The following is a 14,212-nucleotide window of genomic DNA, read 5'->3' as shown; positions in this document are numbered from 1 at the left end:
TTTATGAATTTTCCTGGATTTGCTTTCTTTTTTATTGTTCACATAGGAGAGTTAGAATAATCTTACTAGTAAAAAATAATCTTATTCATATTTTTACTAGGATCGTCTATGGGGTTATTCATTGGGATTTGGCAGAGGTGGTTAACATTTAGATTAATCTTTAGTTCCCGTAGAGTGTTAGGCATATATCATATGCTATAGAAAGGAGATGGATATCCACATTTGAATAGTGCTTTAGCCAATAGGGACCTTGTATTTGTGTAGAGCTCTGGGATGTACAGAGTACTTACATATATGATATCTCATTTATTCTTACATTAAGAGATAAGTGTTATTAGTTCTGTTTTCAAGATGAGGAAATAGAAGCTTCAAAAGTTTAACATACTTGCCACAATGAATGAAGGCAGCTAGTTAGTGATAGAGTTTGAGACCTGTGTCCCAATCGATCCTGAGTTAGTTCCAGAGTACCATCACCTCCTTAGGCTTTTCTGGCTGTGGATGAGCTCTGCACCTCTGGAGGTGATGGGGAAAGACACACCAATGATGGAGAAGGAGCCAGCATTGCAGAGAGTTTGCTTTTATTTGTAATCCTCTCTAGATTGTTCATTTGGTTGACTTGTCCCAAGTTGATCAATGATGCTGAGGGAATACTCTTTGTGCCCTGAGCTCTGTACCACACACTTGGAAGGGGACAAGGAAGGCCGTCTCAGCCCTCAAGGGGCTAACTCGCTGTCCATCCAAGTGGGAGGGCCAGCAATCTTTTCTCAGGCCAGGAAAAAGACTGACCCTTGGTCTTCAAAACTGTTGGCCAGCATTGCCTAATCACACCCAGACAATTCCGACTGTGGTTTCACCCAGGTCGTAGTCCAAAATTTGTTAAAAGGGAAAGTGATGTATGAAGACAATGGAGCTGAGATGAGAGGAATGGGACTCACGCCTCACTGGAAAGGCAAGGTGAGTTTGTCACTTTAATTTGAGCGTAGACAACGAGTCCGAGTCTGCAGAATGGTTCACGGTCAGGTGATTGCTCTTTTCTTTCGAGATTTTGAAAGTCATGCTGGCATAGGTAAGTGCTTCCTCTGGGGGTGAAAACTACACAGGAAGAAGGAGGAGGAATGAGTGAGTTCAATTTGGAGGAAGGTGTCTCTTAGAAGCAAGTGACATTTAGAAACAACTTAAAGAGATCAGAAGAGCCTTTCAAAGAATCACTTGCCCAGTGTCCAGAGAAATAACACTACTCTAGTCGATAGAAGGAAATTCCCCTGGCAGCAGGCCTCCATATCCAGGAAACAGCGTGGTCGTCTTACCTCGGCTGGAGGAACTGAGAGGGGATCCAGGGCCCGGGGACTGGAGTGACCTGCCACAAGTGCCAGGAAGAAGAGGGACAAGTCTCACCAATGGGGCCTGGAGGAATTGGAAGCTGCTTTCTTCAATCTTGGGTGAAGGGATGGGGTGGTGGGGAGGTGTTGGAAGTGGGCGGGGTGGAGGGTTGGAGTGGCCAGGAGAGAAGTAAAGGGATTTGAGTCCTCGGTCCGTAGAGAGGGTGGGCTATGCAAATTTTACTCCCCCTTAAAGCTAACTCTATTCTCGGAGACAGAAAAAGAAGGGCTGTCGCAGCTCTTGGAGACTTACATTTTCTGTAGCTCTTTATGATGAGGAAGATAAGGGCCATCAGCAGCAGTGTCAGTAGAACCCCGCCAAGAAAGGTTAAGACCAAATATTCTTTGCTGTTGTGGCAAAGAAAATGAGCAGATGACCCGCTGGGCTTTTTGAAGTCCTTTCCTAAAGACCAGAGGGTAACCTTTCCCACCTATGGGTAAATCCCTGAAATAGCTTTCACAGTGGTTAATTAACTTTCAATCTCACCCCCGGGTTTTCAACTTTTGGCTTTGGGGTTCCAGATCCATTTGAGGGCTCAATAAAAGCTGTGATTCTCTTCCCCCTTAAAAATGTTCACAGGACTGCACAGAGCAAATTTTATCTATAAGCTTAGGGAATTCATGAGTCTCTCGAGGCTTGGGGGACCCCAGGTTAAGAAACACACTCTGAAGGTAAAAAAACTGATTTAGTTCCTCCTCTGTTTCTGGTCCCTTCTCCTCAGACCTCCCTCCCCAAGTCCATAAGGCAAAGCATTCAACGCAAAGTCAAATATCATGCGGTATGAGAGGAAACGGGTGAGAGGATGCTTGCTTACTCGGGGTGGCCAGAGAAGCAGGGTGCAGAGGTCACTGCCGGGGCTGCCGTGGAGTGGGTGCTTTGTCTGTCTTTGAGAGAACACGAAGGGCATTAGTGCATCTGCCACGTCTCTCTCCACCTTTAGGGCACCCACATATCCCACCTTATCCAAGCAAACAGTGGAGACTAACGACAGGGCTACAGCTCCTCAAAAGGAGAGAACATTGTGTACTTTAACTTGAAAACTAGATCAGGAATTTAAACAAAAATCAGCTACACAAATGAAAGAAGAGCCTAGTATTTCTGCAGCCCCATATGTCCCTTTGATAAAGACATTGCAGGGTGCTCCCTTAAAGATTTTAATAAGACCCTAGGGACAAATGCTTCCTGGGACTTAAGCAGAGAATTTCAAGGCCAGGGGGTAAAGAACCAAAAGTGAAACCCAGAACTAGCATTTGCCAAAGTCCTGGGGAATCTGACCTTGGGAATAGCTGCCTTTTTTTGTTCATTTGTTTTTCAGGAAAGCTATTAACAGTGGCTAGCCAAAGGCAGCCTTAGTGAGCTTTTCTAATACTTATGCCACAAGTAGAATAGCAGTTAAGGAAGGGAGCCAGAGTCTCGTAAACTACCCAGATGGTCTAATATTGAGCACAGAGATACCCTTTCCTCAAATTTGGAGGATCAGATAATTCTTCCTTGCTCCCCTTTTCACTCTTCTTGGCATTAGACCCTGCATCATGGTAAAATCTGATTTTTCCAACTTCGGAAATGTCTCATTACAGCCCTTCAGCAGTTTCTAGTGATTCCTGTCCCTTTTAACTCAGCAGTGAGGCAGGTAGTGGGTTCTGTCCTGGACTTACTATTGTTTGGTTCAAGTTTGGAAATATTACTTCCCATGTTGCTTTCTCCTGAGAATTAAAAAAGGTGCCTCTTAGAAAGCTTGGAAAGGAGACGCAGCAGAGTGGCCAATTCTGAGACTGTGATCTTAAAATTAGAGCCGTAATGTGGGAGAGAGGCAAGTGGTGGGTGGGTGTTCTAGTGAGATCAGTGGTCACATACTTTACAGTGTGAGTACTGTAGCTCAGCAGGCAGTCCTCAGCTTTGCAGGTTCATAAATTTGATCATATCAGGGCACCAAGAATTGACTGATTGCTCCAGAACTGACTCACACCAACCAACTCACAGGAGACTGCTGTGTGAACTAGAATAACATAAGAAACAAGTTGGTATAACCAGTGCATTCTATCAAAATGTATGAGAAAGCCAATTAAAACCATAATTTTGCTTGATGAACATCGAACTGAAGTATGATAGAAGCAGAATGGCTGATTTTAACACTGAGTGCCATCTAGGTCTGATGCATTTGCTTCACTCTTCCCTGGCAGCGCTGGATAAACCGACTAACTTGTGCTTGAAGGTCCTTCCTCTAGGCTGCATCAGACACTTCTATTTTGTTCACACATTATATTTTCGAGTGTGAAAATGCCCTTATCTAAGCTATAGTTCTATTACGTTCAGCTTTCTGTATTTCCCTCATTTATTTATACTAAAAAGTATTAAGTACCTAAAAGCAGAAAAGTAAAATCACTCAAACTTCCACTACCTATCGTTAATATTTTAGTGTATTTCCTTTGTGTTGTACTTCATGCATTTTTAAAAAGCTAGTTGAGATACTTTTTCATATCTCCTTGTTTTGTTTTGTTTTTTTTACTATGATTTTTACCATAAACATTTTCCTATCTTACTGAAAATTTCTTTAAGCCTTTTAGTGGTGATAGGTCTTTCTGTTATAGCTATGTACTATAGCTTGCGTTTCCAGTTTCCTGTTTGTTGATAAAAATTATTCCCACTTTTATTTAAACAAAATCAAATAACAAAAAATTTTAGGAGCCCACAATTTTACTTTATACTTAGGCAAACCCATGATAAGACTTTTTGGCTCTGCTATATCTACCGTATTTTAAGGTAATTTAGTTAGACAATAAATGCCATTGATCATTTGTGTTTAATTGCTCAGCTCTCCAAAGTGAATCAGTTTCTAAGTCCTTGGACATAGAGAGGATTGGGAGGAGGACACCTCATTGCCATGTACCAGTTAGAACAGCAACAGCAACATTATCAAGTGCCTTACAATCAAACAAACTTTTTAAGAGCATGTAATCTAAGATAACAAGAAAGGTGTCAACAGGGAAATTTGATGAGAATTCTGAGCCATAAGAATAGAAAGTCCGTCATCCATGGCAGAATCAACAGTGGCAACAATTTTTCTAGCACTTTTTGTTCCTTTTCTAATATAAAAGTCAACGGTGTTCTTTGTAGAGCACTGTAAAATATGTATATAGTATTTTAAAAATATTGAAATACATGTTTACACTAAACATAGTATAAACATATCCTATGAACTTTTACTAGACCATATCACTGGGGAGGTGGAAGAGGGGAGGATCATAGGTTTCCATAAAATCTTAACCTTCCCATGAGTGGCTCTGAATTTGCAACCATCCCAAAGAAATGTTAGCACAGCCATCTGAAACAAAAGCTCGGTCCCCCACCCTGAAAGACAAAACCATCACATGATGCCACAGGGAAATAGTTACTTACAGATCCAGGCCAAAAAAAGCAGGAAACACATTCCCTTTGAAAACGACACTCCAAACATTTGATAGAAGTATAAGTTAAAATAGAAACAGTGCTATATATGTATACTTTTTCATATTTTGTCCAGCATTGGTGAACCTTACTGACTGTCATAAAATCTACCAACTAAATTCAGCCATTCAAATGCAACCCTTCCCCCATCAAATAAAGTTAAAAAGAAAAAAGTTACAGAAACCACTATAAATTAGGTAGCATTTTCTTTTGGTGATTATTTCGTCTAGATTAAAAGCATGGAGTAAACATGTTTACCTTTTAAGAAAAAGTCTGGTCCTAAGATGTCATTGTCTAAGACTGAACTTTTCACCTGCTGCTTCTGTTACCACCCCTATTTTTCAGAATGATGAAATAGTGATTACTGCCACTGCCACTGGCACTGCTACACCAAGCTGTGTGTCACAAAGATCTTGTCTAAACTCCAGGGCAGACATCCTCTTTGTGGCCAACACTGTATTTTTTTTAATTCCATAAGCAGAGAGCTGCTTTTATATCTTTTGACACATGAATGCCAGAACACAGGGAGATAAGTTTATTTCTAATTAAGTATTTATTGAATATGTGACCACCATGCCAGATATAGTAGGGGTCACAGTGGTGTGACATTATCATTGTCATCAAGTATGTCATAGTCCCATTTATTCTAGCCAGGGAAATGCTCTTGATAAAGAAAAACAAAGCGCAAACGGTGTTAAGAGTTTAGTGAGGGCTGGACAGACTTTTAAGTGTTTTAAGATCATGGAGATCTCTTCAAAGGGAAGGCGAATCATTTACCTTGTAAACATTTATCGATAAAATAATATTAATAAATATGCTCATTAAATAAATGGGCCATGCAGTGGGCTAAGTGCTGTGGGTATTTCAGAGCGAAGGCAGAAAAGCTCCTCATGGGGCCTACCGTCTAATTGAGAAGAGCAACGACAAACAAGAAAACAACAGATTAATCACGGATGTGTTACGGGCCATGAAGGAAAGAAGCAAAGGGCCATGCCGGAGAGTAAATGATGGGAGAACATCTTTAGATAAAATGGATGACCAGGGAAGGCCTGTCCAAGGAGTGATATTTACCCTGAGAACCAGAGGATGAGAACGAGCTGGCCGGGCAAAGAACCTCCTGGGGAAGACAGCTTCAGGCCGAGGGCAGAGCAACTCGCAGGCCTGGAAGAAGGGAAGGGCTGGCAGAGCTGGTAGAATCAGGCAGGACTGTGTGCAGGGAGACCTGGAGGGTGGATGGGGGAGAAGAAAGGGACTGCGTGAGGAAATGCCCAAGCCCAGGATTGGTTGCTGGGCATTGAGTGATGGATTTCTGGGATATCAGCATGGTTCAAGAGTGGGGCCTTGGTAAAGGGTGAGACATAGAAAATAGTTGCATAGATAGATTTGAGACATATTGTGGAGGTCTTTGAATCCAAGCAAAAAATATATTTTAAGCATTAATGACAAACAACTAAAGGTGTTTGAATTGGGGTATAATATGATAAACATGGCCTTTAAGGAAGATTATATCACATCAAATAAGATAAACTGTGGGTAAAGAAAGAGACAAGGAAATAAGCTGGAGGAGTATGGCAATATCTCAGGTATTTAATAAGGGCGGGAGCATCAGGAATGGGGAGGCATCCACAGGTATAATAAGATTGGAAGTTCTAAGACTTGGGACCTGGATACAGGGAATGAAATAGCAGAATGAGTCCATGATTACTCCAAGTGTTTGAATCTCAGTGGCCAAGAGAATTCATTTGTTCATTCACTCCAAAATTGCTTACTGAATGTTTACTATGTGCCATGTACTGAGTTCTAAGTTCTGAGGACATAATGGTGGGCAAAAAAACAGCCTTTTGTGCAGGATCCCTGGTTGTATATGCCTATGATACAGGGAACGAGGGACAGCTTCCTGGAAGAGAATAAGCCAAAATCTTTTGTGAGCTGGAGTTCCACTAGGCCAAGATGGGGGTGGGTGGTGCTGGTGGTGGTAGTAACGATCAAAGGGAAGAGAACATTGAAATTCAAAAGCTCTGTGCAAGAAAGGAGGGCAGGAAGTGCCCCCCCGTGCCCCCCGAAGAAAAGGCTAGCGTGAAAGAGCAAGGAAGTGTGTGAGGTGATGCTGGGGTGCTGGGGGTGGGTATGGAGTGTGATGGGGATTAAGTTTAAGAACCAGGCAGGGGCCAGTTCCCTGAGAGCTTTTGTCTTTATGACAAGAGAGGTGGGCTTATCTGCACTGAAGGTATTTAAACAAGGGTGATGTGATCAGACTTGCTTTCTAAACAATCACGAAAACTGGGGGTGGGGGGGGTGAGAATAAATTGGAAGGGAGCCAGAATAGATATGACAAGACTGGTTAAGAGATTATTACAGCGATCCAGTTGAGGGATAATAGTAACTTGGACTAGGGTGGTAGGTAGCAGTGGAGAGACAAAGAAATGTAAATGAACTTGAGAGATGTTTAGGAGCGTGGTAGAAAAAACAAGGGAGGATAAAAAGTCGAAGACTATGATCAGAGATATCTCCAAAGGGCAGAAGGAGGAAGAGCAGCCAGAGAAGGAAACAGCGTAGTTCCAGACCTAGAGTGAGGATTAATTAATCAGACATTTACTGAGCACCTACTATGGCCCAAACATACTGTTAAGTTCGGGAGTAAGTGTAATGAAATGTTGTAGATGCTGTGTCAGACATACAGGATGGAGTGGGACTCAAAGAGAAAGGGCTCAGGTTGCACAATAAGGAGGGAGAGTGGGGCTTCCCTGGTGGCGCAGTCGTTGAGAATCTGCCTGCTAATGCAGGGGACATGGGTTCGAGCCCTGGTCCGGGAGGATCTCACATGCCGCGGAGCAACTAGGCCCGTGAGCCACAACTACTGAGCCTGCGCCTCTGGAGCTTATGCTCCGTAGCAAGAGAGGCCGCGACAGTGAGAGGCCCGTGCACCGCGATGAAGAGTGGCCCCCACTTGCCACAACTAGAGAAAGCCCTTGCACAGAAACGAAGACCCAACACAGCAAAAATTAATTAATTAATTAATAAACTCCTACCCCCAAGACCTTCTTTAAAAAAAAAAAAAAATTCAAGCCTTCTCTCTTAAAAAAAAAAAAAAAAAGGAGGGTGGGTGTCAAGAAAATCATCATAGAAAAAATGATGTTTGAGTTGCATCTTGAAAGATGAATCACATTTTGTAGGCAGACAGAGGAAGGAAGCATATTCCAGGCAGAGGAACAGCCTGAGCAAACACATGCTTTCTCATGTTTGTGATGTTCAGGGAAATGCAAGTATTTCACCGTCACTGGTGCTACAGGGAATGAGGGTGGGTGGGGATGGGGAATGGAAAGAGAAAGCCTGTAGAGGAAGGACAAGCTCACATGCTGGAGGACCCTAAACAAATCTCACCTTAGAGGCAATGGAGACAGTGCTGAAGGGTATAACATGATTACATTTGGGTTTGGGCAACAGAGTGTAGGAGGGACTGGTGAGGGGCAGTGGGACAGAGACTGGGCAGGGAGTCCTTTAGTATGGCAGAGTTCTAGGTGAGAAACAGGGATGATCTGATTAGAGGCGCAGGCTGTGGGGAAGAGGAGGTAGGGCAAAAAGATGATGAATCTAGTCTTTTTTCAGTTGTGAGAGGAAGGTAAGGGGGAGAGAGGAGCTCAAGATAACTCCCAGGTTTCTGCCTTGGATCACCAGCTGATGGTGAGAATACAGAAGGGGGGTGTAGGATTGGGCATATATAATGAGTTTACTTTTGGACACATTGAGTCTAGGATGCCTACGGAGCATTCAGGTAGAGATGTCGAGAGGGATGTTGGGGGCTCATGAAAGAGATCTAGATTTGTGTGGTAGGGAGTACTAGTTCTCAACCCTAACCAGAGCTCCTCTCCTCCTGGCCTCCGAGCCTCATTTGTGGTTTAGTAGTGCCATGTGATAAGCTCTGGCTAATGGTCTATGAATGAAAGTGATGTATTTCCCTTTTAGTTGAAGCATTTAATTGCTTAAGGAAGACCTCCTCTGACCCCTTCCCCTTCAGGGTGATTATGGAGATTTTGTGATGAGAAGGTGAGGTTGCAAGCTCTAAAGCTGAATCACTGAGTCACCGTATGGAGGATAGTTTCTCTGGAGGGTCACCTGGACCTGCAGTGGATTCTGTGTGAGCAAGAAATAAACTTTTTCATGTTACACTACTGAGATTTTGGGATAGATTCTTACCTCACTTAACCTAACCTACCCTGCCTAATAGATGTGAGGTACAGATTAGGAAGCCGTCAGCATACACGTGATAGTATCAATAGAAGCCATGGGGATGGATAAGATCATCCAGGTACAGTTTGTAGAATGAGAATAAAACATTCCTAGAACTCTGAGGAATACCACTATTTAACAGGAAGGCAGAAAAAGTGGAGTCAGCTAAGGAAATTACAAGGAAACAGTGACAGCAGTAATAGCACACATATGCTACTAGAAGCCAGGGAGGAAAAGAAGGAAGGAATAGCTGTGGCCAACAGTGCCAGGTGCTGCTGAGAGAGAGGCTGAGTAAGATGAGGACTGGAAAGAGTTGATTGAATTTGGAAATGAAGAGATCCTGATCTCTTTTGCTAAAGCAGCTTGGGGTGTAGTAGTGGTGGGGAGTCAGACTTCAGTGGGTTAAAGAGTGAATGGAAATCCCTAGACCTACAGCAGATTAGATCTTTTAAAGAGATCCTCTCGTTAAAGAACACCAGCAAATCCTGGATAAAACATTTGAAACACCATAATTTAAAAATGCATGGCTGGGGACTTCCCTGGTGGCGCAGTGGTTAAGAATCCGCCTGCCAATGCAAGGGACATGGGTTCGATCCCTGGTCCAGGAAGATCCCACATGCTGTGGAGCAACTAAGCCTGTGTGCCACAACTACTGAGCCTGAGCACCACAACTACTGAAGCCCATGCGCCTAGTGCCTGTGGTCCGCAACAAGAGAAGCCACCACAATGAAAAGACCGTGCACTGCAACGAACAGTATCCCCCACTCACTGCAACTATAGAAAGCCCGTGTACAGCAACGAAGACCCAACATAGCCAAAATTAAAAATGAATAAAAATAAAATAAATTTATTAAAAAAAATGCATGGCTGAACTAGATGTTGGAAATCCTCAAAGATCAGAAAGAGAGAGTTGAGTGAGACCTCAAGCTAAGGTTTGCTCTGGGAATAGCCACCAATTTTTTGTGACCTGAAGATTGGGTCTGAAGGCCTTGTATGAGGTCAGGAAACCAAGTCTAAAGCCTGCACCAAAGTGGGAAATTGGATTGGACCCCCTGAAAGGGAACCCACAGTGGGTGAATCAGGAAAAATCATGCTGCATGGAAATGGTAGGGATCCTTGCTGTAACAGTTTTCTATCACAGTATAACAAATTATCACAAGTGTAGATGGTTAAAACAGTACACATTTCTTTTCTCACAGTTTCTGTGGGTTAGAGGCTGGGACACAGCTTAATAGGGTTTTCTGTTTCAGGGTCTCACCCGGCTACAGTTCAGGTATTAGCTGAGGCCTTGGTTTCATCAGAGGCTTGACTGGGGAAAATCCATCCCCTATTTGCTGGACAAATAAATTTTCTTTCAGCTGTATAACTGAGGGCCCTGGTTGTCAGCTAGAGTCTGTCTTCAGGTCCTAGAAGCTGCCTGCAGTTCCCTGCCATGTGGTCCTGTCCACAGGCAGTTCACAACCTGGCAGTTTGATTCTTCAAGGCCAGCAGGAGAGTCTCTCTCCAGCCTGCTAAGATGGAGTCTTAACACAACGTAATGTAGTGATCGGAGTGCAAGTCTAGAATCATGTTATCTTCCTCCAAACAAGGTTTCTTTTATTGCTTTTGCCAGCCACCTGGGGGCACCAGCAATCTGTGATCACCTTAATCCAAGTTCGGGGCTTGAGTTTTTACTGGGTCATCTGTTCACAGCAGGACACTGTTCATTAAGGACTGGTTATTTATTTATTTATTTTTGGCCACGCCCCGCAGCTTGCAGGATCTGTTCCCCAACCAGGGGTTGAACCCACGCCACAGCAGTGAAAGCCCGGAATCCTAACCTCTAGGCCACCAGGGAACTCCCAAGGGCTGGTTATTTGTCTTCATCTTTATTCCTCGAGTGCAGCTGACTGTGCGAATGGTAGTGGTGGTGGTAGGCAGTGGTGGTTTATTAGGGTCTCTATTCTTGATGGGTCCTGAACTCCATCTTTTGTTCCTCTAGCCCTGTGAAGCGACCAAAAACATGACTAAGTGTCTTAGCCATATCTTTCAGATGGGCAAATGCTCCCAGGACAAAAATGGTCCTGAGGGCTAACCTCACCTCTCTGAATTTCCACTCTCTCTCAGTTCTTGATCTGATGATTTCTCATGATCTCTTGGTGCTTTAACATTTTTTAATTTTTATTGGAGTATAGATGATTCCCAATGTTGTTAGTTTCTGCTGTACAGCAAAGTGAATCAGTTATACAGATACATATGTCCCCTCTTTTTTAGATTCTATTCCCATATAGGTCATTATGGAGAAGTGAGTAGAGTTCCCTGTGCCATACAGTATGTTCTTATTATCTATTTTATTTTATTCTATTTTTCTGGGGGGGGGGAAGATAATCTTTTTAGTAGACTGTGCTGAAACAATTGGGAATGCATATGAAAAACAAAAAAGTCTTAAACTCTTTATTTCACACCATCTACAAATTATGTACATATCCTTACCTGTGGGAGCTAAAATTACAAAACTTCTAGGTTAGGCAGAGATTTTTTTAATTTTTAATGGAGTATAGTTGATTTACAGTGTTTTTAGCTTCAGGTGTACAACAGTGAATCAGTTATACATACACATATACATATAGCCACTCATTTTAGGTTCTTTTCTCATATAGGCCATTACAAAGTATTGAGTAGAGTTCCCCATGCTACATAGTAGGTTCTTATTAGTTATCTATTTTATGTATAGTGGTGTGTGTATGTCAATCCCAACCTCCCAGTTTATCCCCCCTCTCCCCCACACTTTCCCCCTGGGTAACCATAAGTTTGTTTTCTGCATCTGTGACTCTATTTCTGTTTTGTAAATAGGTTCATTTGTACCATTTTTTTAGATTCCACATATAAGCGATATCATATGATATTTGTCTTTGTCTGACTTACTTCACTCAGTATGACAATCTCTAGGGCCATCCGGTGCTTTAATATTTTTAAGATATGTTTTGTATTTCACCCAGATGCGAAAAATTTCTTCAGTAGGAGAGTTGGTCTGAATTACCTAGTCTACCATTACTGGAAGCAAATGTTACAGCATTTTGCATCTTAATTGCATTTAACCTCAGCAACAAAGTTGCAGGAATCTGAATCTTAATTTTCTTACTCCAACAAACAGAAAATTTACTTTTAAGCCAGGTACGTTTTAAAATAATCTTAATAAAGAATAGAAAGTCTTTAGAATAAATCTTACAAAAAAAGGTACAGGACCTTAACAGAGAACATTAAAAATTTTAATGAAAAACACTATGACCCAATAAATGGAAGCATAATCCCTAATTTAATTACTTCCCCTGGTGTCATTTATAATGTCCCTCTATCTCCTGCATTTCCTAGAAACTGGAATTTACATCTTAAGTCCTGAGAGATTCAGGTTAAATACGTCTGGCTAGATTACATCACAGGTGATACTACTTCGTATTTCAGCAGATCAGGAAAGATATCTGATTATTCCACCATGAATGATGCTAAGAATAGCCAGTGAATTAGTTAACTGACCACTTGATGGAATGATCTTCAGATTCTTATTAGTTATCATGGATTAGAAATTATTTTTACGGTCATTACAAAATTTATAACAAAAGAACCCAACATTTCCCTTTTATCATTGACAAATGTAATCCATTTCTTTTGCTAATACGAAAATACTTCAAATCAATTGAACTTTTTCATACCATACATTTAAAAAATAACTGTGATACTCTTGAGACTGCACAACCAATTACCATGCAGCCAATTTGTACATACCAAACCACATTCACCACATAGAAATGAATTTCTGGTATTCTGAAGGTAAAGATTTGGGGCTGTAGTCTGGCGTTTCCCCTCTAGGAAACCTGCTCAGCTTATTACCTCCTTTTCATTCCTGACTGGCTTCACTTTGGGTTGTGATACCATGCTCCTTGGGCACAGGTAAACAAACTCCTCCAGCACATCCTTGTCCAAAAGGAGCAGCATATGCTCTACAGCTGGCTGCAACAGTAAAGTCCAGGTGTCAGAGCATCGTGTTGGCTATCCATACAAACATGTTGTAAGTGTTGCTGTGAGTACAGGATGTCATTCATCTGGCTCCCTGGTTCTGGGGACTATGGGGCACACTGTCAGTCTCTGCTTGGATCTGATAGCCTTATGAGGAGACCCAGATGAAACTGTTCTAATTATGAAGTGACTGGCCAGAGGACTTTGACAGTCTCATGCCTAGCCTAGCTGCCTTTGCGAATGCAAAGAAGCAACTTTGTGGCTTATACATACTGGTGCTAATCTGTTAACTCACCAATTGTAGCTGGGCCTATAACTTCCCAACCCTTCTCTGGGTCATCCTTCAGCTTCTCTAACCTTTGGACCAGGTGTGTGAGGAAAGGCTTGGGGTTTTGCAGGACAATCATACCATGAAGATCTGAGGTAATAAAAACTGACAAGGGTTTCAGTCCTTGCTTGTGATTTACACTTGTTCCTACCCGCTCCCATTTCACATCCACCTTCCCTTCTTAAATGCCTGCTCCATGCACGTCAAGCTCCTTCATCAGAAACAAGATTAAGAGCTTACAGAGATGGCTTAACCAGCTCCCGTGACAGCATAAAGTCAAATCCCTTACCTATAAGCATATATCCTAGTAGCGCTGCTTCTCTGACTGAATGCTGACTGATACAGTTATGTACAAGGACACTGATGAGGTTATTGAGACTACCTAAAATGGTGCTTGTCATTACACTCTCAAAACACCTAAAATCTGTACTGTATCACATATCCTTACTGCCTTTCCAGTAGATATTTAACTCCCTGAGGTAGGAACTTTTTATCTGTATGACCAGTGCAGGATTGTGCTTAGCACGGCAATTCTTTGTATAATGAATAATCTGGAACACCTCTGCTGACCCTATCAAAATCTCCTTTAAGTAACATCTTAATAATATCAGCCTGATTTCTATATAAGATGAATACATTAGCCATCAATAAATAAATAAATACAGACTTAAATGATTGTTATATAATTAAAACCTTAGGAAGTCAATGAAAATGGCAATTATCCATATGGTACGTATTTTCAAATATTTCCTATTATGTAAGTTATCCATCTGTTTACAAGTAAATCCTTATACAAGTATGGGAGAATTAAATATAGACAAACCAATGGAAGGGCAGAAT

At 42.0% G+C, this 14,212-nt stretch overlaps 1 long non-coding RNA gene across 1 annotated transcript; it reads right to left on the bottom strand.

Moving 5' to 3' along the window:
* Positions 1–558: 558 nt before the first annotated feature.
* LOC113611771 (uncharacterized) lies at positions 559–3,344 on the bottom strand. Its single transcript, XR_003429583.1, has 4 exons — positions 3,235–3,344; positions 2,195–2,264; positions 1,308–1,727; positions 559–1,092 (listed from the first exon to the last, which is right to left on the bottom strand). It is a non-coding gene; the product is annotated as an uncharacterized LOC113611771 (long non-coding RNA).
* Positions 3,345–14,212: the final 10,868 nt, after the last annotated feature.

This window comes from Aethalodelphis obliquidens, unplaced genomic scaffold, assembly GCF_003676395.1.
Source record: "Aethalodelphis obliquidens isolate GAN/ISIS:26980383/991018 unplaced genomic scaffold, ASM367639v1 scaffold70, whole genome shotgun sequence".
Classification (NCBI taxonomy): domain Eukaryota; kingdom Metazoa; phylum Chordata; class Mammalia; order Artiodactyla; family Delphinidae; genus Aethalodelphis; species Aethalodelphis obliquidens.
Note: the sequence above shows the minus strand (reverse complement) of the source record. Positions and strands in the feature narration are given on the sequence as shown.